This window comes from Equus asinus, chromosome X, assembly GCF_041296235.1.
Source record: "Equus asinus isolate D_3611 breed Donkey chromosome X, EquAss-T2T_v2, whole genome shotgun sequence".
Classification (NCBI taxonomy): Eukaryota; Metazoa; Chordata; class Mammalia; order Perissodactyla; family Equidae; genus Equus; species Equus asinus.
In genome coordinates this window covers 18,016,101-18,041,721 of record NC_091820.1, presented here as the reverse complement: position 1 = coordinate 18,041,721, position 25,621 = coordinate 18,016,101, and the positions used below count along the sequence as shown (strand labels likewise).

Below are 25,621 nucleotides of genomic sequence, written 5' to 3'. Positions count from 1 at the left end.
TTTTTCTAGTTCTGTTTAAAATGCCATTGGAATTTTAATAGGGATTGCATTGAATCTATAGATGGCTATGGGTAGTATGAACATTTTAACAGCAACTCTTCTGATACATCACATGGAATATCGTTATATTTATTTGTGTCTTCTTCAAATTTCTTTCCTCACTGTCTTACGGCTCTCAGTGTATAGATATTTAACTTCCTTGGTTAAAGGTGATGAAATATTTGGGTGATAACATAGAAGGAAAAATAGCCATCCTTTCTAGAGCTGACCAGGTAAAATGAAATATAGTATATGGTACTTCTTTTAAAATAATTTAAAATGCCATCAGAGCATGATATGATATTTTCTATAAGGTATTCTTCCCATGCAAATTCATTTATTGAAATGGCAATTTTAAAAACATTTTATCTTGAAGAATATTTGATATTAGGGAACAAAAACTCCTTTAAAGAAACTCAGGTTAAAAGTGAGTATGCTACAAGGGTAGAGGAATTCTTCAGGAATCTGATTCCTGGAATTATAGCATATTGTCACAGATTAAAATCAAATACTGTGATTTGTCTTTGCTTTGGTTTCAATAAAGCCGTATACATGGAAGCCTTCTTTCTTAAGGTATGAATTTCAAATTAAATACATGTTAATACATGTGGTAATGCAATGCTGTTGAAGCTATACCATTGGCAAACGTGAAATATAGCATCACTTGACCAAGAGTGCACAATGTTTCAGAGGCCATCCATAGCAGCCATCTTATTTAGTAAGATTTCCTGTTAATGCTTTGCAAAGATTATAGTCATCTTGGCTTCTCACAAAACTTATGACCTTCCAAAGACAGACTGCATTTAGTCACCGGATTGTATTAACTCATATTAACATTGGTACTTATTTGAGGTCTTCATCACATACAGCTGAAATGTCTAAGATATGCCTGTACATAGATGTTGGCCTAATGGCCAGATGATAGGAAAGCCCACCATTTTCTTTTTTATTTAAATATCTTTAATTCTCATCTCTGATGGCTTCCCCTGTCACCTCGTGAGTAAGTAGGTCTAATACTGGCTGCAGCAAAATCACACTCCCCATTTATCATGCTAATTGCAGTTTAATGAGGAGAGGCCTGAGGCTGGAAGACTTGTCTACCTAGAGTCCTATTGGAGTGGAGTTTATTATGGTAATTAATACAGCCTGTGATAATTAAATTGCTCTACTAGATAGGTACTGTATTTATCATAAAGATTCGCTATAGCAAAACTTTTTTGAGGGTATTCAAAGAGCAATTTTGAAAATCAAATTCTCTGGAGTTTTTTTGTTTTTTGTCTTTTGTTTTTAGGAGAAATTGTAGTTTGGATCCCATTTTCACATATTTCTCCTCAGAGCAAGACTAGCTACATAATTTGGAGATCCCAGTTCAAAATGAAAATGCAGGGCCTATTTTGCACAAAGCACAAAGAAAGTGCCATAAAGGTACCAAAATGCAAAACATTTTTCTTTCTTTCACATATCCTGTCTGATCATATGCATACTCCACTGCCCCATTCAACTTTACTTACAAAACACAAGTTCAAAGATAAAATTATTAAGAATTTTCAAGACAGTGACAGCATGAGGCCTGAGTATGGGGTCCTGTGTGACTCCTGTGGACTGCACTCCCATGAAGCTGGCCCTGCCCCAGAGAGCAGAAGTGTAGAAGGCAAACCATTTCTACATAGTTGAGACTGAGTGAATCTCATGCAAGACTTTGTAATGCAATAGAGTATGAAGGAAGTCCAGTCACATTGTGCCAACAGACAGCTGGAGCTCAGGCTGGGGAGAACCAGGATGGTAACCAGGACAATAAAAATGAACCAGCAATGGGGACTCCTGTCTCAGTCAGGAAGCTGCCTATATTTCCCGCTATGACAGGAAGTAATTCCAGGACATGGTCACATCAAAGTCCTTAGGAGGGACCAAAAGGGCTAAAATAAGAGAATGATGAGTAGTTAAATAATTACAGAAAGCTGATGCATTAACACAAACATGTTTACATACTCCAACTGAATAACAGTAATCTTTTCCAAACTTTCCTTTTTTTCCCTCCATACAAATTGTTTTAACTATTGCAAGGATGAATTTGCACAAAAATATTCCAAGACATATTGAAGAAGGTGGAGTGGTCTTTGTTGTGGATGAATTAGTTTTCTCTTTCTTTACGTACTTTGATGACTGATTTGTTTCTTTGTTCTTTCCTAATCATTGGATGAATTCAATAGGACCTAGTACATTATCCTACGCATAAATGGTGGTCAGTAAATGCTTATGGAAATAATTATATAAAATTTACACTCCACAAAGACTGACTAGTAAGCCTTTTAGGAGTATGCTCCCAAGAACTGAACATTCATTGAAATCAGATAATAGTCCTCTACCCCTTCAACGAAGTAGAGGCTGGATATTGTTCAAATGTGGAACACTAGTAATAAGTAAACAAAAGCTCAATTGAGAGATTATTCTGCTCTAATTTCTTGATGTAGGTTATGATTTAGGTGGGAGAGTAATATCTTCTTGTAACAACAACTTCATTTGTAGTAATAATAACTTGATCACACAGAATCCACTGTGAATGTCCTCCTCACAGTTTACTATAGAACATCACTTTAAGTGAGTTCTTTCTTTAGTTCTGTATAGTGAAATTATAAAGACAAACACTATTTGGAATGATTTTTTGATGGCTTGCTGGAGAAAGACATTTATTTATTCACTCAAAAGATATATATCAAGTGCCTGAACTCTACTAGGCCCTGGGAATATAACAGTGAATGAGATAGGGATGGTCTCTCTCTTCATAGAGTTTATAGACTCGTGGACTTCTAGAATAATGCTCCATACTTTTAATTTCAGTAAGGTCCACAGGCCTGTGCCTTAAGAAGAATCGTGCATTTGAAGATAGAATTGAACTGAAACTGGGCTTAGAGCAACTAGACATACTCAAAACCAATTTCCAACAGTTAATTATTTTAAGTGGTTTCCCCGTTAGTTAAAAGGGAGAGGAGATAACAGGAAGGAAAGAAATATTGATAAATTTCTAAGTTGGACTAGGTTTGGTAAGTATAAAAAATGAAGTGTAGTTAATAAAGCACAAAGCAGAAGATTTCCTCTTAACTCATAGTTATTATACATCATCATTAGAGAGGGGACTTGCTGCTCCCTATATTAGATTAATAGCTTGGACATTCATTTCTTTGACCTCAGCTGAAGTAGAAGCACCAGGCAACAGAAGCAGAAAATGGAGTAAAAAGAAGTACTATCTAGTATTTCATCTGGGCAGGGAAATTAAAAAGAGGAAACACTTAAATTGTAGAGGGGAATGTGAAAGGAAAGGATGGTACTCTTTTCTTTCCCTTGACAGTCCTACCCTTTGAGAACCAGCTGGCAGCTCCTGGGTCACTAAGCTTAGTCATTCCTCTTTTCAATTACAGGAACATTCTATTAACAAGAAGATGGAGTGAGGAGAGCAATTTTTGGAAGATAGAAGAAAATGAGAAGGGGAATATTTTTCACATGGAAAAGAAGGCACATCTGTCAGGAAATAGGGAGTGAAATGCAAGGTAACTTTTCCCTGTCCCTATTATTTTCATTTTAAACATTGTGAAATGAACCAATGTTTTAAGAAGTTTAAAAAATAATGGAGAGCAGGCCTTGGGATATGTAAGTGTTATCCAGAGATTTTATATTCTATGGCAGGACATAGAAATAAATGGGAGGTATTTGAGTGTATATGAGTAAATATCCGAGGTATTCATTTAAAAGAACAAACATGCTTAGTACTGCTGTCAGAGATAAAAATTTGGATTGAATGTACCATAGATTTTTTTCATGTAATTCTCCCAGAATCTCACCCACTATTGATGGCTTTAGTGTATGTACAAGAAATGCAAGTGCATCTCAAATTATTGTAACTTTTGCATAGCCTGAGTTACTGAACACCATGAGGCAGGAATTTGTCAGAAGACCCTTCCAAGTCTGTCTCCATTATTTTGTTAAAATACTTAGTGAAAGTGAATGTTGCTTCTGACTCTATTGTTGTCGTGTATTAAACTAAGAAAGGAAACAAAACTTTTAATTGTTTTCGAACTTCATCAAGTGGTTATTTTAGAAGCTCTTTCCCTGTAGTGAAACAGAAATCACTATCAGATGCAACTAATGATCTTGATGTGTAAGCAGAATTGTTTTTAGTAATTTTCCAGATTTCTTAATAAGGGTAAGCCAGGAGTAAAAATTAATTCAGATAGCTTATCCTGGACCACTGGATTCTCTATTCTTTTGTGGGAAAACTTTGAGGACCAAAAGTTTTAATGTCATGATAACACAACATAAAGCAACTTGGATTTTTACTTCATGCTCTTCCAGCATAGTCTCTTGGGAGGTTTTCTTTTTGGATTCCACCTGTTATATCAGAGATTAATTATTTTTATGCACTGATAATATTTTTAAACATTCAGGTTCTGAGAACGTGCTTTGTAATCCTACTTTGGTCATGAGCCTACATGTGTGAATTTTAGTCAGTCAGTTCACCTCTTTGAAATTCCCATCTCTTTACTTAAACTAGCCAGTAATAAATCTGGCTTACATCATGGCTTTACTTTTTGAAGAAAAACTCATGAAGCAATTTGAAAATGTGATCTCAAATACTCAACAGGATTAAAGTTATTAATGAAGTAAACTATAATATCAATATTTGTTTCTTCATGTAACAGAAGTGTTCCCAAAGAGCTGTGTTTATTTTCTAATTGAGTTACATTGTAATTGGACTAGAAAAATTAGAACTGTGATTCTTTTAATCGGATTACTTTTAATCTAAATTCTTAAGAATCAAAAATTGAAGGTATGTTGGGGGCCGGCCCCGTGGCCAAGTGGTTAAAGTTCCATGCGCTCTGCTTCAGCAGCCCAGGTTTATAAGTTCGGATTCCAGGTGTGGACCTACTCTAGTCATCAGCCATGCTGTGGAGGCATCCCACATACAAAGTAGAGGAAGATTGGCACAGGTGTTAAGGGTAATCTTCCTCAAGCAAAAAAAGAGGAGGATTGGCAATGGATGTTAGCTCAGGGCAAATTTTCCTCACCAAAAGAAAAAAAGGTTAAAAAAAATTGAAGGTATGTTTTACTTGACTCAGATGTGTGTGTGTGCACATGTGTATAGGCTGGGTCAAAATAAGACTATTAGAAACCCTATCCCTGAAAATCTTTATGGCCACCACCGCTATATATAATTCAAAATAATAATAAATGATAGAAAATTCTGATTTTTCTTATGATGATGATAACTAATCTAAGGCTTTCTTTCAAATGTAATTCATCATTTTTTTCAATAAATATCTTCACAAAGCCTTGTTTTGTAGATGCCCTAAGCACATAGCATTGTGTGAATGTGGTTACCCACATCAAGATTGCTCAATTTTAATAAAATTAACCAGATATTGACAAATTTCTGCCTCAACACTATGAGTAAAGCTTCAGAGTGCATCTTCCAGGCTACTTGATTTTCACTGTTTGTTTTTAACTTAATTTATCCTCTTAGCCTCTGTGGGAAGGAGAAAGTTTCAGTGAAATATGTGCTCAGTTTCTTGTTTGGTCCCTCATGAAATTTGTACTCAAAAAGGTTTAGTCTCTTGGAAAATTTTAGCATTAAAAAATCTTTAGCTCCAGTTATTTTTTTAAACCAAAATAAAGTACCTGTGGTGAAAAAGTCCAAATCATATAGTTGAAGAACTATTCAATAATTATCCCTAAAGATAAATTAAAGTGCTTTGTTTTCTCTGTAATTATTTTTTTGGATAATCTCATAGAGCCTGGTATGGGGAGAATATTATGAGTTTCTCCATTAAATTTGTTCTTGCTGCACATTAATGCCTAGTGTTTTATAGGCTTTCAGTTGTCTTTTTTGGGAGGTTAATACAGTTTCCAGCTGACATGGTAGTGAGCAGAAGCTAATGAACTAAAGTCAACAGACACCAACATGACTGCATTTGTTTGATTTATTCTTCTGTGTAGTTGTTTTCTCTCTCCCTTGCGTTTTGGCTTCCAAAGCAACTAAGGGTCAATTTTGAGGACTGCCTGTGGTGGTTCTTCAGCCTAAGATTATTTTTAAAAATGTGGCTGCAGACTGGAACTACTGGGGCAAAGAACAGCAGAGAGGATGAAGTTGACAGCCATAGATCAAAGCCAAAGTCCAGAAAAGAAACTATAATCCAGAACATTTGAGGGATCACAGCAAGTCATGACTGAAAGTGGCAGCACAGGCTAGGGAGGACTCTTGGAACAGGATATAGAAACAAAAACCCTCTAAGGGCAGGAAGGAAGTAGAAAAACCACAGAGTTCACATAGAAATGAATGAGGAGAAGCAGGGAGACAGACGAAGGGACTTTAACAACACAGGGGAATACCAATGTTAGAGATGAGCCTGTAAGAATAATACCAGTATTAGAATAATACCAATAATTATAATAGCAATAATAATCAGAAGAATACAAATATTATACGAATAATACCAGTTTTAGAGATGAGCCTATAAGAATGCAGGATGTGAGATAACACACTGTAACTCTGTAACAGAAGGCAGAGGAAAATGGGCAGCAGGGGTGAGAGAGAGGAAGGGAGAGCAAGAAAAAGAGAGAGAGAATGATGACTAGGAGTATGTTACCTAAAGTAAAACTAAGAACAATCGGCAATGTGGCAATTCTGGAATTACATTTGTTTATTTGCATTTCTATTTATACTATTCCTTTTCTAGAGTAAACTGAGTTCAGACACAGGAGACAAAAGTGTTATTCAAGGAACAACTAGTTCTTGGTTTTATAATTATGGTCATATCTGGGTTTGTGCATGTGCATGTGTATGATTGAGAAAGCTGAAAGATTTAAACATGATTTATGCTTTATATATTTCCAAAAATGACTTGAAGATTTCATAGTATTAAAATATATGCAGAATAAGAAAGTTATATGGTATAAAAGCAGAGATATGAGGCCATATAGAAAGAGGTTCATATACCAAAGAAAATGAAAAGCAGTACTTAGCAAATTTACACTAAATTTAGTTCTGAGCTTCGTGGCAGCAGAGAAAAGGGCAAAACAGGATGCATTATAGAGATAGATCAAAAGAGGTGTACAAGTTCAAGTAAAAACACCAAAATTTTTCTTTAATTTCCTTTTACAAACAATTTATCATATAGAGCAGAGGTCAGCAAACTGCAGCCCATGAGCCAAATTCAGTCCTTTGCTTCTTCTTGTAAATAAAGTTTTATTGGAACACAGTCATGCCTATTTGATTACCTACTGTCTATGGCCACTTTCTTGCTACAGTTGGCAGAGTTGAGTAGTTGGTACAGAGACCTACGCCCCACAGAGCCTAAAATATTTGGTATCTGACCCTTGACAGAAATAGTTTGCCACCTCCTGATACAAAACTTTCTAAAAGGAACACTGAATATAATAATGCACGTTCTGCCAAACAGTGGCTAAAGAAATTACTGAAACTTCTCTCAGGAGATTTCTTTTATTAATACCATATAAATATCCAAGGTAACAGTTTAATTTATAATTTGTTGAAAGAATAGGTGTCTATGTATGCATGTGTGTGTTGTTGTGGCAGGGTAGCGAGGCTCTTAAGACCAATATACTCTGGGATCTTTGCTCTCTTTTAAATAAATGTGTGGTAGAGCCCTGTTTAGTTCTGAAAAAATTAATTCTTTTTTTATTTCCACATTTATTAAGATATAATTGACATAACATCGTATAAGTTAGGTGTATGTGTTGATTTGATTCACTTGTATATTGCAAAATGATTACCACCATAGTGTTAGCTAACACTTCATTCATGTTATATGATTGCCATTTCTTCTTTTGTGGTGAGAACATTTAAGATTTACTCTCTTAGCATCTTTCAAATTTATAATGTAGTATTATTAACTATAATCACCATGAAGCATAGTAGATCCACAAATTTATTCATCTTATAACTGGAAGTTTGTACCTTTGACCAACATCTCCCCATTTCCTCCACTCCCCACCCCCCGAGCACCTGGTAACCACCATTGTCTCTATTTCTGTGATTTCAGCTTTTTAAGATTCTACATATAAGTAATATCATACCATATTTATCTTTCTCTATTTGACTTATTTCACTCAGCATAATGCCTTCAAGGTTCACCAAAAAACTGTTAGAACTAATCAGTGAATTCAGGAAAGCTGCAGGATACAAAATCAACATGTTGAAAACAGTTCCCTTTCTATACACTAAAAGTGAAATATCTGAAAAAACAATAAGGAAAACAATCTCATTCACAATAGTATCAAAAATAATAAAATACTTATGAATAAATTTAACCAAGGAGGTGAAAGAGTTTTACATTAAAAACTCTAAGACTTTGATGAAAGAAATTGAAGAAGCTAACAAATGGAAAGATATCCCAAGAGTTAATATTGTTAAAATGTCCATACTACCCTAAGCCACCTATAGATTGAGTGCAATCCCTATCAAAATTCCAATGGTGTTTTCCACAGAAATAGAAAAAATAATCCTAAAATTTGCATGAAATTACAAAAGACCCTGAATAGCCAAAGCAATCCTCAGAAAGAAGAACGAAGCTCAAGGCATCACATTTCCTGATTTCAAACTATATTACAAAGCTATAGTAATCAAAACAGTATGGTACTGGCATAAAAATAGACACATAGACCAATGGAACAGAATTGAGAGCCTAGAAATAGAATTTGCTCTCTGGTTGTAGTGAATATTTGCTATCCTGAGAGGCTGAGTGCCAACTCCTTCATAATGATAAAAGTTTCCTTATTTTATTCAGATATCTATGCACCTCCCATACCCTCAAAGTGTTTCATGCGAACCCCCCCATACTCCGACTTCCCCCGTAACCCCATACTCCAAGGGGTGGACCCTTATTGTCTCAAATCAGTTAGCATATTCCACCCCTCTGGCCAGTGTTTGATTCAGGTTTGGGGCACGGGACTCAGTTCAGAACAATAAATAAGAGTAGAGATTTATTTCTAGATGCTACATAAGATGTATTTGTTTCACGCCAAGACAAAAACAAGGAGAACGTGGAGTTCCTAGAAACCATAGGCTGAAATTGTGTGCCATTAAGGAAATGTGATCTTAGAAAGAAGCAGATGCAGGGGGATGGCAAAGAAGAAAATGGTAAATAAATAAATGTTTTCTAGATCAAGCCTCAACTGAAGTTTACTCCTTCTCTGGTATTACTGACATCATGAAGTTTAAAAAGTTGTCACTGTGTTGGGCCCAGTGGTGTGGTGGTTAAGTTTGGTGCGCTCCACTTCAGCAGTGCGGATTTAGGGGTTCAGATCCTGGGCACAGACCTACACCATTCATCAGCCATGCTGTGGCAGTGACCCACATACAAAATAGAGGAAGATTGGCCACAGATATTAGCTCAGCGTGAATCTTCCGCAGCAAAAAAAAAATAAGTTGTCATTGTTTAAGCCATTTTGAGCAGTTTTATGTTATTTTTGAATGACAAGCTAGTCATCTTTCAATACGTATAGAGAAGTGAGAGAATTTGAAGAAATGATTAGTTGATCAATATCACCTGAACTTTTGGTTAAATCAAAGTCTACTCATGGTAGAAATCTCTGAAAATGCTGAGAAGGTAGAAATATCATGGGATTCAGAGCCTTTATTGAATAATAATAATTGTTCTTGTTTAGTATAAATAAGGTGCAGCAGGGAGCTCTGGGAAAAAAAAGGATTGTCACGGTAACTGATGACACTTTTTTCCTCTGGAAGTCAAGATAGTCAAAGAGGCTACATAAGGCCATGCTTCCTTAGAGACTTTTTCCAAGTAAAGGAGATAAGAAAAGAGAAATAAAAGGAAGATCGGGCATTTTGTTGAGCTCTGTTCTGCCCACAAAGATAAACAAACTTCTAAGGAAATGCTGCTTTGCCCAATTAACTGAGCCAGGTAGTTAAAAGTGACATCTCTCTTTTGTAATATAATTGACCCAATACAGGTGGACAGATGATTATTTTATAATAAAAGTCTGAGAAAACGCTGCCTAGAAAATAATTCAGATTAAGTTTAAAACAAAAATTAAGTTCTCTAAGGACAACATTTAACATTTAGCGTGAGGAGGTATTGTTTTTCTTTTGGAATTGACTATGGACTTGTTAAAAAGGAAACAATAGGCCCCAAATGGAGTCACTTGTACTAGGCCCCATGTCAGCAAACCAAGACTTAATACCTGACCTAATTGCAGTTTTAGCGTCTTCCAGGAATGTGACCTTTAACCAGTCAATCTGGAATTACCTAGTCAGCACTAGTGAGGTAATCTGCCTGATAGACCCCTGCCTTACCTCAAAGGAGGATGATGAACTTGCCTGAAGCAATCCACTCTTTGCTAGAATAACTTCCTTGCCCCTTTTCCTTCTGCCTAGAAAGTCTTCCATTTTGTACAGCTCCTCCGAGCTCCATTCTATTGCTAAGATGGGATGCTACCTGATTCATGAATCATTGAAGTCAATTAGATCTTCAAGTTTACTTGGTTGAATTTTGTTTTTTAACAGATTGAAAACTGAAAAGCAATATTTAAGTACTCTTTGAAAGGCATATGAGCTTTCTGAACTTAAGTTTTCTTATCTGTGAAATCAGTAGTTCAGCCAAGATCTCCAGTTTTCAAACATTTCTCTTAATAAAAACCTCCAAGAAAACTAAACCTGTAAACAGATAAAATTGCATGGTCTCAGGATGGGGCCTTAGCGGGAGGCTCAGAAACAGAGCTGCTGGGCTTCCTTTCTCTTTGTGATAGTCCTTAAGACATTTTACAGAAAATAATTGACAGACATATGTGTTTTAAAGCTTCTGCCTTTTAAATAGTCGCACATGAAATGTCTTAATTGCTCTTAACAGGAACTATTCTCCATCTGGTAGCAGCCTTCCAATGGCTCAGGAAGGAGGAAGGAAGCACCAACTAGATAAGAGTAATCAACTCTAGAGTTGAATGGGTTGACGTTTGACATAGACAATTCTGCCTCCTAATTTCTAGAAGGAAACAATGAAATTCTAGAAATCTTGCTTTACAGATATGTACGTATTATGTGAAAACAAATCTTATAAAGACCTATACATATTCCTGCTCTACAATCGGATACAATTCTTGTGAAATTAACAAAAGTATAATTAAATGCTGAATATGAAAGCTCTTTGAAAAGCTAAAGAGACATTTCAAATATAAGGTAGTGTCTATAATATAACATAGTGATTTAAAATAAGACCTAAGTCTAGCTCATAGGCAACACTATAAGAATATACTGACCATTTAAGATCCTGTTGCAAATTGTATGAAATTACATTTGTAGAAATTTTAACATGTTATTTAAATATGGGTTCTACTTTTTTGTCCAAGCTGGGACATTTTCAAGAACGAAAGGGGGAACTAAATATAAGTAGTAGTCATTGATTGATCTACAACAAGAATGAACAGTCTTAGGAAAATCAGGCATATGATCACCTTGATGATAGTATCTTTAATGATGGTAAATCAACTAGCCTGAGTCCTGTGACAACAGCATGATGTCACTCTAGCTTATTTCTTCTAAATATTCAACTCTGGTCTTCAGCTTTAAAAGATAAGTACTTTTGGAACTTTGAGACAAAACAATTATCCTTCAGTTATTTGAAAACCTCTCCAGATGCTTATGGAATTCTGAGTATTTAAGAGCTATGCAGTGAAGCATTTACCATATGTCCAATTGGTATCTCACTGGATCTTACTTAGCTAAAACAAGCAAAAAACTTACTCACCTATTATATCACGAATACAGTGTCTGTCTTCAAGATATTGATACTCTATTTTCCACTTTCGGTCTTCATGTCTTAGTATGACCCCCTTAAATTTACAGAAGATTTAATTGGTATTGTTTCATGTGTCTCTTAACTTCTAAAAACTTTTCTTAACCTTGCTGCTTGTTATGTGGTACCTGGAAAGGAAACTGCAAGAATATATTTGTGTTCACTTCATTGATTCAATTGTAATCGTTTTCTGGTATGGATCATTGCTATGACAGATTATGTTTGAAAGACTCTTGTTTTAAAATATATTATGAAAACATACTACACTATTCTTGCAAAAAATTTTTGATCTGCTTTCTCTCTGCCTCTCTGTCTCTGTCTCTAGTTTTATCAAATGAATAAATCCCTAGTTAAGAATAGATGATTACAGCAATGACAAAGTGATGAGTGGTGGCAAACAGTCTAAATCAGTGGTTCTCCATCCTATCTGCACATTAGAATCTTTTGGGGGGTCTTTCAAAATCCTGATGTACAGGTCACATCTCAAACCACTTACATCAGAAACTCTTTGAGTGGGACCCAGACATCAGTACTTTTTCAAGTTCCCAAGTGATTCCAACGAGCAGGCAAAGTTTACAACCAACTCTCTAACTACTCCATAGTCTGAACTGACCCTTAGGAAAATATAGCTGCTTTAGGGATACAGTTGTAAAAGAGGAGTGTGTATATATGTGTGCATAGGTGTGTATGGTATGTATGTGTGTTTGGAGTATTTGAGAGTAATAAAATTAGGAGTTTTGAGAAAAAATCTGCGTGATGAAAAAGGAGGTAGAGTAGTAGTACTTTCCACATCAAGAAGGGTAAACCAAAGAAAATAAATATATCGTTTGTAATATATATTTTATCTGTAAAACCCTAAGAAAATATTGAAAGAATTAAAGTTAGTCCCCTCCAAACCACAATAATATATTGTTGAGCTTCCTTTTAGTCTTATTTCTATATATGGTGGATATTTGTTAACATAGCTATAATCAGGTTTAATTGCTTTTGTTTTGCTGATGATAAACTCTGTCTAGGGGAGACTTTACTAGAGTAATGCCTTCTGTCCATTTCCATAGTGTGATAGGATTATTGTGACCCCATTTCACACTTTTCCGTAGTCTCACCTTTTGGTAGTACCTGCCCACACTGACTTTGGACTTTGCATGTGACTTAATTTGTTGAATGGGACAGTAGCAAACTTGATGCAAGCAGTCTGAGAAATTACTTGTATACTTTAGCTTCCCTCATGTTCCCCTGCCTCTACCATGAGAACTTGCCTAGGCCAGCCTGCTGGAAGATTAGGAGAGATAAATGGAGGAAAGCTGTGTCATCACAGCCAAGGCCCTCTTAGACCAGCTAAACCTCATCCAACTCACCAGCTGGCCAAAGACACATAAACAAGGCCCACCAAGATCAACTGAGTCTGGGTCAGATCAAGATAACCACCCAGCCAACCCATGGACTCCAGAGAAATAATAAATGGTTTTTATTTTCAGCCATTGAGTTTTTAGATAGTTTGTTATGCAGCATTATTGTGGCAATAAATCACTGATACAAAAGGTCATGCCTATCAGTGTGTTTAGTTATAAGATGCCATTATGATTGAGTGACCAATGCTTTTAATGTGCTACATGCTTATTTAGGTTTGGATGGCAGAGATAAAGATTTTCCTCAGGCCTCTTGCTAATAGCTTGTAGTTGTGACTTCCACGATAGTATCAGTCCTGGGTATTTTCCTTGCCCCCAAACTAAGTCTTTCTAGGTTTGCTGGAGCAACAAAGTGATCGATATATTTTAATGATGCTACCTTTATTTGCCACTTGTGAACAGTCAGTGAAAGGGCTACACACATTCTTACAGGCTATTTAAGGATTCACAAGTCTCTCAGTTCGTTCTATCCTTAGTGTTCCTAAAAGCTTTCTTGTAATCATCCTCCACTCCAACCCACAATACATACTGGCAGTGTATGCTCAATATCCAATAATATCTCCAAGAGAAAGGGAAAAGTTGCCTAAGACAGTAGGAGTATGGGATATACACACATATTTTAGTGGTTCCCTTCTTCTAAAGTTTTTAAATAATTTATAGTTAGCTTCTGGGTACAGTTATATTTTAATTTGGAATCAATCACATTCCCCACTCCCTCCTAAAGCTGCCTCTTCTCTAGTAGCCATGAATTTAAACTGACAATATTCAAAGTATGTTTCTCTCCTTCATTGTCTTCTATCTACTTGACAATTGTTATTAACTTTTTATAATCTCGTAGTCCCACAGTGGCGTCTACCAGGGTTCTTATAAATGTCCCCATATCTGATAGGTTTATTTGAATAATCGTGGTTTATTTCAATAATCCCTTGGAAAGCTGTGGTTAAGTCATCAGTTTTTGTTTTTTTAATGAAGAATATGGATGTTTCATTTTCTGAGTCCTGTTTTTTTGTTGCCATCACACATTCATTCATTCATCAATTTATTTGTTCACTCCATAAAGATTTATTGAGTTTTGGCTAAGTACCAGGCATTGCTTTAGGTATAGCAGAAAAATCTGAAACCAGTCTTATTCTTTTGTAGTTAATCTGTGCTATACAACATAAATACTTACTTTTTTTCCAGTATCGTTAGAGTTAAGTATTTTTGTCAGTATGTCTAAAACTGGAGTTCTTTAAATCACTTTTGCCTGGTATATGGTGAGCCCTTTCAATTTGCTTTGTGCATCTTTTTCGCTTAATCATTTTTCAAAATTATGAATTTGATTATTGCTTCTATTCCATTTCCTTGTTTTCCTGAAAAAGACTTTAATTCTTAAATTGGCTCTTCATCCTTTGTTCTAGATATCGTCAACTAGTTTGAACTCTTTTTCCTTTTTCTCTGCCTTCTGCAAGAACTTTTCAAACTTGTCCTAGTTTAATTAGCAACCACTCCGGTAATTTAATGTTCTTCAGAATGAAAGCCACTCTTTACTGACTTAATGGGATTTAATTCTGTGCTGTTTTTAATTTCGCTGTAGTTTTTTCTTATCCCATCCATTTTCCTTTATATGTAGTTCTACTGTCTTTTCTTCTCTACTTGTACTTTTGTTTGATTGAGGTAATGTCTTCTTGTCTTTTAAGAATTTGAGCTTTGCCCTTCCTGAGCTTTACAGATAGTATGCTTTTCCCTTATGTTTCCTAGACAGTATGTTGTTTTGTATTTCTGTTTTGCTAACTGTCACATAACTAAAGAAATATCCCGAGATGGTGTTTGTAAAATGACAAGGTATTTGAATGCCTTTGGCTTCACTGTTTGTCAAATCTTCTTCTCATATCAATAGCTAAAAGGCTGATTGATGTCTACAGACAAATTCTCAGCAATTATCATGCTATTTTCTAACATGGGATTATTGGACTGATTTGGAATATTCTCCTATCCTCGTTATCTGGAGACATTTCCAGATAATTTAAAAAATACTATAAATCCCTTTGTGCACTTCCTTTGACCCTTATTTATCTATTTCTGCCTGTGGTGTTTTATATGTAAATAACCTATATTTTAGAATTCATTGTGTTGCTGAAAGCTTCCTATCCACTTTTGGTCTGGTGGCCTGCTGGAAATTTCACTTTCAAACTGGTTGTAGCAAGATATATACTAGTTGGTGGAAGGAGTGGGAGCAGAAAGATGAGTAGTCAGTGGAAAGATGGATGCCCAACTCTCTAGTTGGTATAGGCCTTAAGTTTTTCAGTAAAGAATTCAGAGGAACAAAGGATCTTCCAACTGACTTTTAGAGGAGGTTAGCATGGTGGACCAGCAACAATGTTTTCTATCTCTTTCCATCAGCCTTGTCTTAGTGGAAATTCTCTTCATATCTTAGAAACAGATCGACAGTAAGGCTAATTTTTCATGGTTTTGAGTTGTCTTTTTTCATATCATCAAAGTTGTTCTCATTGCAGGTTAAGAGAAGTTTCAACAGAGGCTACTAGCCAGATTCTGTTTTAAACTAGAAGCCCTACTATGTTGGAGGTAGGGAATAAGGTAAAGAAACAGATAAAAACTAAACTTCTCAGAATATTTCTTGTTTATAGGCTTGACTTTGAAACTATATAAATGTTTTATGTAAGTAAACAAAAATTAAAATTAAAACATCTCTTACTTTTCTGTCAATAGAGTCCTTCTATCTTCTTGCCCACAGTTGTGCATCCTTTACTTATGCCCATCACACAGAGGTGTCCCGTGGCATGCCCAATCCAAGATGTCCTGGGTCATTTCTGCTCATCTCCAGCCCCGTTGTCACTTAATATGTGGTTTCTCTCCTTTCCTGATTATTCCAGGGGCTGCCGTACCTTATCCTTTTCTTCCCCACACCTGCTTGAGATTGGAAGATAAAAGAGACGGTGGAACAGAAGAGAGAAAGAAGAAATACTGTCTTAGTTTTGTTTCTGTTGGTTGAGATGAAATGAGTTTCATGGCTCCAGCTGAAGATGTTGTAAGCTTTTGGGGTTTATATAACTTTTGGAAATTATGAAGTATTAATTCATTGTTTTCCAGGGACATTTTTATGAAGAGGCATTTTTAATGCAAACGGTTTAAGTTTTAAATCAGTAGTAAATTCGTGCTATTCAGGATTCTTAAACTATAATATCTTTGTTGTAAACATGAAAATGAAGCAATATTTTAAAACCTACTTTATATTCCACATGGTACTGAGGTCTATTAGGGACACCAAGGAAAGGGATCCTGTTGTCTGTCCTTAAGGATAGGAAGCATTAGTTGAGAAGACAACATTACACTTCCAACAACAAGACAACATGATCAAGGCCTAAAATATATGGCATAGACTCAGTGTATTATGAGAACAAATGATGAGGTTCATTAGGGCATTAAAATATAAGATGATTTAAGTCTTAAAAGTTCAATGTAATTTAGTAGAGCACAGTGAATAAGTGACTATAGCAGAATGATCCTGAAAATGGGGAGAAGGTTAACCTTCACCTCTGTTCTTTTATTTTATTTTGACAGTCTCTCCAATTTGATTTTTTTAAAGTTCTGGCTACAATTATAAATAGGGAACCATATCTATTGAACTTCCCAAGGGTTACATAAATGATTTGGAGAAATATGTATGTATATATATATATATATATATATATATATATATATATATATATATATAGTATACTTTATTTTTTGAGCAGTTTTAGGTTTACAGAAAACTTGAGCTGAAAGTGCACAGTTCCCATATACCCACTTACCTCCTCCCCAGCACAGTTTCCCCTGTTATTAACATCTTGAATTAGTGTGGTACTTTTGTTACAGTTGATGAGCCAATATTAATACATTATTATCAACAGAAGTTCATAGTTTACATTAGGGTTCACTCTTTTTGTTGTACATTCTATGGGTTTTGACAAACGTTTAATGACATTTGTTCATGGTTACAATAACTTATGGAATAGTTTCACTGTGCTACAATTCGCCCATGCTCCACATAGTTATACCTCCTCTTTCCTTCCCAAACTTCTAGCAACTACTGATCTTTTTACTGTCTCCATAGTTTTGCTTTTATCCAGAAGGTCATATAGCTGGAGTAATATAGTATATAGCCTTTTCAAATTGGCTTCTGTCACTTAGCAATGTGCATTTAAGTTTCCTCCATGTATTTTCATGGCTTGATAGCTTATTTCTTTTTAGTGATGAATAATATTCCATTGTATGGACATACCACAGTTTGTATGTCCATTCACCTATTGAAGGACATCTTGATTGCTTCCAAGTTTGGGCGATTATGAATAAAGCTACTATAGACTTTTGTGTGCAGACTTTGTGAGGACATATGTTTTTAATTCATCTAGGTAAATACCAAGGAGCACATTTGCTGGATCCTATCGTAAGAGTATGTTTGGTTTTGTAAGAAACTGTCCAGCTGCCTTCCAAAATGTCTGTACCTTTTTCCCTTCCCACCAACAACAAATGAGAATTCCTGTTGCTCCACATCCATGCCAGCCTTTGGTGTTTTGCATTTTAGACATTTTAATAGGTGTATGTGGTATCTTATTCCTGTTTTGATTTACAATTCTCTAAAGACATTTGATATTGAGCATCTATCATATTCATATTTTCCATCTGCATTATCTTCCTTGGTGGGGCGTCAGTTCAGATCTTTTGCCTATTTTTAATTAGATTGTTTGTTTTCTTACTGTTGAATGTGAAGAGTTGTTTGTAGGGGCTGGCCCCATGGCATAGTGGTTAAGTTTAACACACTCCACTTCAGTGGCCCGTGGGCCCAGATACGGGGTGCGGACCTATACCACTCATCAGCTATGCTGTGGTGGCAACCCACATACAAAATAGAGGGATTGGCACAGATGTTAGCTCAGGGCTAATCTTCCTCAAGCAAAAAATGAGGAAGACTGGCAACAGATGTTAGCTCAGGGCGAATCTTCCTCGGGAAAAAAGGTTACTTGTATATTTTGGATACCAGTCTTTTATTAGATAAGTGTTTTGCAAAGTTTGTCTTCAAGTCTGTGGCTTGTCTTTTCATTTTCTTATCAGTGTCTTTAAAAGAGTAGAAGTTTTTCATTTTAATGAAGGCCATCTTACGATTTTTTTTCATAGACCATGCTTTTGGGGTTGTATCTGAAAAGTCATCACCAAACCCAAGGTCACCTAGATTTTTGCCTATGCTGTATTCTAGGTGTTTTGTAGCCTTGCAGTTTACATATAGATTTAGGATCCATTTTGAATTAATTTTTATTAAGGGATTTTTTTGTGTCTATGTTAATGAGCGATATTGGTCTGTAGTTTTTTTGTGATGTCTTTGTCTGCCTTTGGTATCAGATTAACACTAGCCTCATATAATGAATTAGAAAGAATGTTCCCTCCTCCTCTATCTACTGAAAGTTTGTGAAAATTTTGTATTTTTTTTCTTTAAATATTTGATAGAATTTACCAATGAAGCAAATTATACCTGGGCTTTTCTTTGCAGGATTAAAAAAAACTTTTAACAGCTTTATTTTTCTATAATTGACATACAATAAACTGCACATATTTAAATCCTACAATTTAATAAGTTTTGACATATGTATAAACCATCACCACAGTCAAAATAATAAACATATGTATTATCTCCAAAATTTTCCTCGTTATTCTGGTTTGCCCCTCTCTGACCCCAGATCCCCTGGAAAACTTTGATCTGCTCTCTGTCACTATAGATTAGTTTTCAATCTCCTTAATTTTGTGTAAACTGAATTATACATTATATGCTCTTTTTGTTCTAATTTATTTCACTCAGCATATTTGCTTTGAGGTTTATCCATGTGGTAGCATGTGTCAATAGTTCATTCCTTTTTACTGCTGAGAAATATTCTATTGTATGGATATACCACAGCTTTGTTTTGTTTTTAATCAATTCGTCTATTGATGTACATTTGGTCTCTGTATTGTTTTGGGCCATTACAAATAAAGCTGTTTTTAACAGTCATATACAAGTCTTTGTATGGACATATGCTTTCCCTTTTCTTGAGTAATACCTGGGAGGGGAATGTTTGAATCACATGGTAGGTGCATATTTAACTATTTAGGAAACTGCTAAACTGTTTTCCAAAGTGGCCACACCATTTTACATTCCAACCATGAGTGGATGGGAGTTATAGTTGTTCCAAATTTTTGCCAATAGTTGTTATGGTCAGTTTTTTTAATTTTAGACTTTCTTGTGGTTGTAGTGCTATCTCATTGTGATTCTGATTCTCATTTTCCTCATGGCTAGTGATGTTGAGTATCATTTCGTGTACTTATTTGCCATCCTTACGTCTTTTTTGATGAAGTGTTTGCTGAAATCCTTTGTCTATTCTTTTGTTGTTACTGTTGTTAATATTGCTGGATTAGATTTGCTAAAATTTTGTTTATAATTATTGCAGTTGTGTCCATGAGGGATATTGATCCTTAGTTTTCTTTTCTGATAACATTTTGGTTGCTTTTGGTAATAGCATAATGTTGGTCTTAGTCAGTGAGTCAGAAAGTATTTCTTCCTCTTCAATTTCTGGAAGAGTTTGTGTAAAATTGGTATTATTCCTTCTTTAACTGATTTGTTATTTAACATTGAAGCCATCTGATTCTGGAGTTATCTTTGTGGAAAGAATTTTAACTACAATTTTAGTATTTTTAATAGATATAGGGTTATTCAAAGTTATGTATTTATTCTTCAGAGTGCTCTGGTAGTTTGTGCTGTCAAGTAATCTGCCATTTTATCAAGGTTTCTAAATTTATGGGCATAAAGTTGCTCACAATATCCCATTATCCTTTTAAGTTTTCTAGAGTCTATAGTGATATCACTTCTTTTATTACTGATATTCATAATTTGTGTATTTTTTTGACCAGTCTGGCTAAAGGCTTATCAATTTTGTTGATCTTCTCAAGGAGTTGGTTTTTGGTTTTCTTGATTTTTCTTTGTTGGTTTCTGTTTTTATTTCATTGATTCCTACTCTGATGTTTATTATTTGATTTATTCTATTTATTTTGGGTTTAATTTGCTCTTCTTTTTCTAGTTTCTTAAGATGTAAATTGAGGTCATTGATTTGAGAACTTTCTTCTTTTCTAATATAGGCATTTTGTCTTTAATATATCTTTAGAGGCATCTTGTGCATTTTAATATATTGTCTTTTCATTTTCATCCAGTTCAAAAAATTTCTAATTTCACTTTTGGTTTACCTCTTAGATCCATAGCCTATTTAGAAATATGATATTTAGTTTTCAAATATTTGGGAACTTTACAGTAATCTTTTTGTTATTGATTTCTGATTTAATTCCATAGTGGTCAGAGAATATATTTAACCTGACTTTAATCATTTTAATGTTATTGAGACTTATTTTATGACCCAGAATATGATTTATTTTGTAAATGTTCCTTCTGCACTTGGAAAGAATGTGTATTTGGCTATTGCACAAAGAGCCTCACTCTATTTTGATCACATCAGTGAAGCTGTCAGTCCTCATGGCCTGCCCTACCCTGGCAGAACCTCCATGCCAATGGAGCTGGAGGGGTATTGGGAGCATCTCAGACAAAAATGCCACAGACTTTTACTATTTCTACTCAATATTCATCAGTTTCTCGAGCACAAATACTTCTTACATTGTTGTATGCCTTTGGACTACTGCCATAGTGCTGAAATGGTTGTTTTTGTCAATTTTGTTCAGCTTTATAGTTGCTTTTTGGGGAGAGGATTTGCCAAGTTCCTCACTCAGCCATATCCAGAAGTCACTTGAGGGCTATGGTATTTTAAGCAATGAGTGGGAAAGTTTTGAGGCAGTGCTACTTTACAAAATTATTGTCTTCCTCCAAAATCCAGGGTAATCTCTTCAAGTTGTGCACCAACAGTTGAGAAAAAAAGGCACCTACCTATGCTTAAAATGTATCTACAGTTAGCCTAATCTGCAAAGTGTGCATTGGAATTGACATATTCCTTGTCAGTTAGCAAAATTTTTACCCATATGCTAAGTAACTATTAGCAATTGAGCTGCAGAAGTATTCAAATTACAATGGGCATAGTATCTGTTATTTAGTCTACATTTTGAGCAGTTGCATACAGTACAACTGAGATGTCAATGGGATTTTCTCTGAGGCAACTAAAGAGATCTGTTCCTTGTAGAATGTCATGGATGTAAACTGGGCTGATACAGATAAGGATCAGTGAATAACAAAGAACTAGAACAAGGGTAGAAGCAAATCAGGACATAACATTTCCCTTTGCTACTCATAGCTAAGGCTTTGTCTAGCTCCCAACAAGTCTGGATTGGAGTTAATACCATTTATACCACAGCAATACTTAGTAATGATTATATCTCATATATTTGTATGAGATAAAATTTGTATATCTTATATACAAATATACTATGAAAACTTGATTAAAGATCCCAGACGTAGTGAGGTTACATGTTAAATTGCAAATTTTTATCCGGTAGAGATGCAAATAATTTCTGTCTTGTGGAAGGGATAACTCTACAGCTTACAGTTTATTGCTCTGGAGACAATTACCAGTTTTGTATTTAACCCAGCATTCTTTATTGAATTGCCTACAATTAGTTAGCTTCTCAAATGTTCTTTGAATAGGTCTTAACATTCTATTGGTTCCTTCATTAATAATTTTTTAAAGAATTTTGACATGAGAGTTATAATTTTAAATTTTTAAAAATTATATTGTAATATGTGTAGAGAGAGAGAAAGAGAGAGAATGCATATTGTTTAGTACACTGTGTATAATTATTTCCATGTGGTAGGTTCTATCATAAGTTTTCATTTTAAGATCTTGGGTTAGAAGAAACCTTTCAGACGCAGTTGACTTGACATGGCATAGGCCAACAGCTCTTCTTTGTAGAGAAGAGGGTTCACATTAGAATTTCCCAGGAACTAATTTCAAAGTATACTTATTCACGTTCCCGCTTCTCCTCCCTCCACTTTTTTCACACTGTTAGAATTGGATTCAACTGCATTTAAGAGAAACCAAGTTGTGTGGCTTGCCTAAATAAGAGTTTACCTGTTTTTTCTCACTGACCAAAAAATTCAGAGATAGGCTACCCAGGGGAAGTGCAGCTACTGAAGGAAGTCATTTCGACTCAGGCTCCTTTTTGCTTCCTGCTGCTCCAATCTTAGAGTGAGGCTTTGTTCCTCATGGTGGAAAGACATTGGCACTGCCTTTAAAAGTTATTGTTCCCCATTCCAGGCTGGAAAAAGGGAGAATGGTAAAGGGGAAAATGCATGTCAGCTAGATTTGTCTCCTTTTTCAGGAAAACTCTAGGTTTCCTAGAAGCACCACCCAGTAGATTTCCACTTTTATCTCATAAGCTACACTGAGTCACAGAGTCAACTTCAGTTACAAGTCTGGAGAAGTGAGCATTAACAGACACAGCACTCTCTCAGCAAAATCTGTTTTCTCATAAGGGGAGAATCCATTTTGGATAGGCAACTAGCTGTTGCAACCACCGAAAGGATATTTGAATCTGGAGGATAAAGTACTTCTATATAGAGGCTGGCCCCGTGGCTGAGTGGTTGAGTTTGCGCGCTCCACTGCAGGTGGCCCAGTGTTTCATTGGTTCGAATCCTGGGTGTGGACATGGCACTGCTCATCAAACCATGCTGAGGCAGCGCCCCGCATGCCACAACTAGAAGGACCCACAACGAAGAATATACAACTATGTACTGGGGGGCTTTGGGGAGAAAAAGGAAAAAAATAAAATCTAAAAAAAAAAAGTACTTCTATATATTTTGAAAAATTTTCCCAAATCGATTCTGGTTTGTCCTCACCTTACCAAATTGATAATGGCTTGAATAATCGTGTCTGAACAAAGTCCATTCTTACCTGCTGAGTTCCTACTTTATAAGACCATTCAGAACTAATCATTACTTTTACTTTTATAATTGTAAATACAAATGTCGTTGCCCTTCTAATATTTAAAATTTCTCCTACTTTTTTTTTTTAAAGACTGGCACCTGAGCTAACAACTGTTGCCAATCTTTTTTTTTTTTCTGCTTTTTCTCCCCAAATCTCCCCAGTATATAGTTGTATATTTTTTCAGTTTTGGGTCCTTCTAGTTGTGGCATGTGGGACGCCGCCTCAGCATGGCCTGATGAGCGGTGCTGTGTCCGCGCCCAGGATCCGAACTTGTGAAACCCTGGACCACCAAAGTGGAGGGTGGGAACTTAACCACTCAACCACGGAGCCGACCCCTCTCCCTTTTTAAGTTCAGATTTTTGTTCTTTGCCTCTCTCAAGTGACCCTTTGTCTGATGTTGTTGTTTTTGACTTTGCTTGCTGAATGCAAAAGTTTAAGCCAACAGACAAAAATCATAATTCCATTGTCAAGCTAAGAATGTCTTTTCATTAAACTGTCAGTATTTCAAAGGATATATTTAAATTTTAAGTTCTAAAATTCTTTTTTAAGGACAATGTTTTAAAGTTTGGTTACTTAACTTCAGTTTACCAGTTTATTTGTTGGTTTTCTCTCTCTCTTCATACATAAGCTCACAAAGGTAGGGATCCAACTTGTTTGTTGTTTGTTTTGGTACCACTGGAGTCCAACACATATGTAGAGCTCAATAAATCTTTAAAAAATGAGTGAATACATAACAATAGCCAGATTGCATTGGAGGGATCATTTTATATAGTTATCATTTGAATATTACTATCTGTACTATTGGCAAGATTTCTTCTTTGCTGAAGTTTTGTAACTAAGATCATTTACCCATTAACTTTTCCTTCAAAATCAAATTTACAGAGTTCTTATATAGTTTCCTTGTGGCTAGGATGTTTTCTTGAGGTATAGACTCATATTTCAGAAATGCAGAATGGCATATCTTGGTCTGCTTTAGAGAGAGATGAACGGGAATACAGCTATTGACCTTATTCTGGTAAAACTTGTGTGCAATTTTTGCCTTGTTATCTGATTGTGAGGTTTGTTATGTTTTCTTTCCTGTGAGCAAATATTTTTCTGCAATTGAAAAAGCCGCAAGGCTAAAAATAATCTTTCCATCCTTCCTTTGTGACTATAGTATGCAATTTTAAATATCAGAATACCTTCTGCATGAAATAGTACTCTTGAAAACAATGACTAATGCTTTCTCAGATTGAATAGAAAAAGTAAGGAAATAATCTATATGCTTGTTGTTTATATCTTAATTCCCAATATTATTTTGTAATAAATAGCATTTTCCAGTTTAAGTTTTTCACTTGTGCTTCACTGGGAGAATTATTCAAATTTGGAAACCCCAAGTTTACCAATTTTGGTAAAAGAGATTACTAGCTGTTCTTTCAGTGCGTTTACAGGCTTGACATTCTATTGTCTGTGCTATCTTACCTCTCTGGAGGTGCAAAGGTTAATTTGTAAATTTTTATCCCAAAGAAATGCACGTAATTTCTATTCAGTGGAACAGATAATTCCATTTTATACTTGCCAGATTTAGCAAATAAAAATGCATGCAGTATTTGGGACATACTTATATTAAAAAAAATTATCTTCATCTGAAATTCACATTTACTTCTGCATCCTACGTTTAATCTGGTGATTCTACCCCCAGAAGTTCCAGTTTATGGCCATGTAGGTCATTACCAATTTTGTATCTAACTCAGCAATGTCGTTGTAACGTTACCTGTTAACACCTAGCTACTCATATGTTCTTTGGACTGATCTTATCATCTTACTGATTCCTTAATCAGTTAATGAGTTACAAGAAATATTTGACACACATTTATTTTATATATGTGTAAGAGTCCTGATTTGATCTTTTGGAAGCTTATACTTTAACAGTTTTGTAAGTCATCCACTGAGATGTCCATGTAGCCTCACCCTGTGGAGCCAAGTAAACTGCTCTGCTGGAGAAGTGTACCTCATCAGCAGTTTCAGCTCACTTAGGTCTTTTCTTGGCTCTCAGAATAAATCCCAAGCAGCAATGGAGCTTTACTTTTATTTATTCTCTATTTTTGTTTATTTCTGGTTTTGCTTTCTTTGTTTTCCCTACTAATTTTTTATTTTGTTTCTGGTTAACGTATGGACAGTAAGTTATTCTCATTAGTGGCAGCAATAATTGTGACTTTGGTTTTATCATCTGACCATTTGGTCATCTCTATGGGATGAATAATGGCTGTCTATTTTCAGTTGGAAATAAGTGCTTATATAAGTTGAAATCCCCCAAATGTACAGGAAAGAAACAAATTGAACTTCTAATATTTTGGAAATTACTAGTTTAGAAACATTTTAAAAATCGAAGTTTGCATAACAAAGATTGATATTTTGACACATTAGACTAAATAATTTTAGTTTAAAA

General features: G+C 35.3%; 1 long non-coding RNA gene across 1 annotated transcript in view; it reads left to right on the top strand.

Moving 5' to 3' along the window:
* The window catches only part of LOC123282457 (uncharacterized), a 779,045-nt gene that overhangs the window by 491,831 nt on the left and 261,593 nt on the right, over positions 1-25,621 (top strand). Inside the window, exon 5 of the long non-coding RNA XR_011499914.1 lies at positions 3,456-3,584. This is a non-coding gene — a long non-coding RNA (uncharacterized lncRNA). The remainder of the gene's footprint in view (positions 1-3,455; positions 3,585-25,621) is intronic.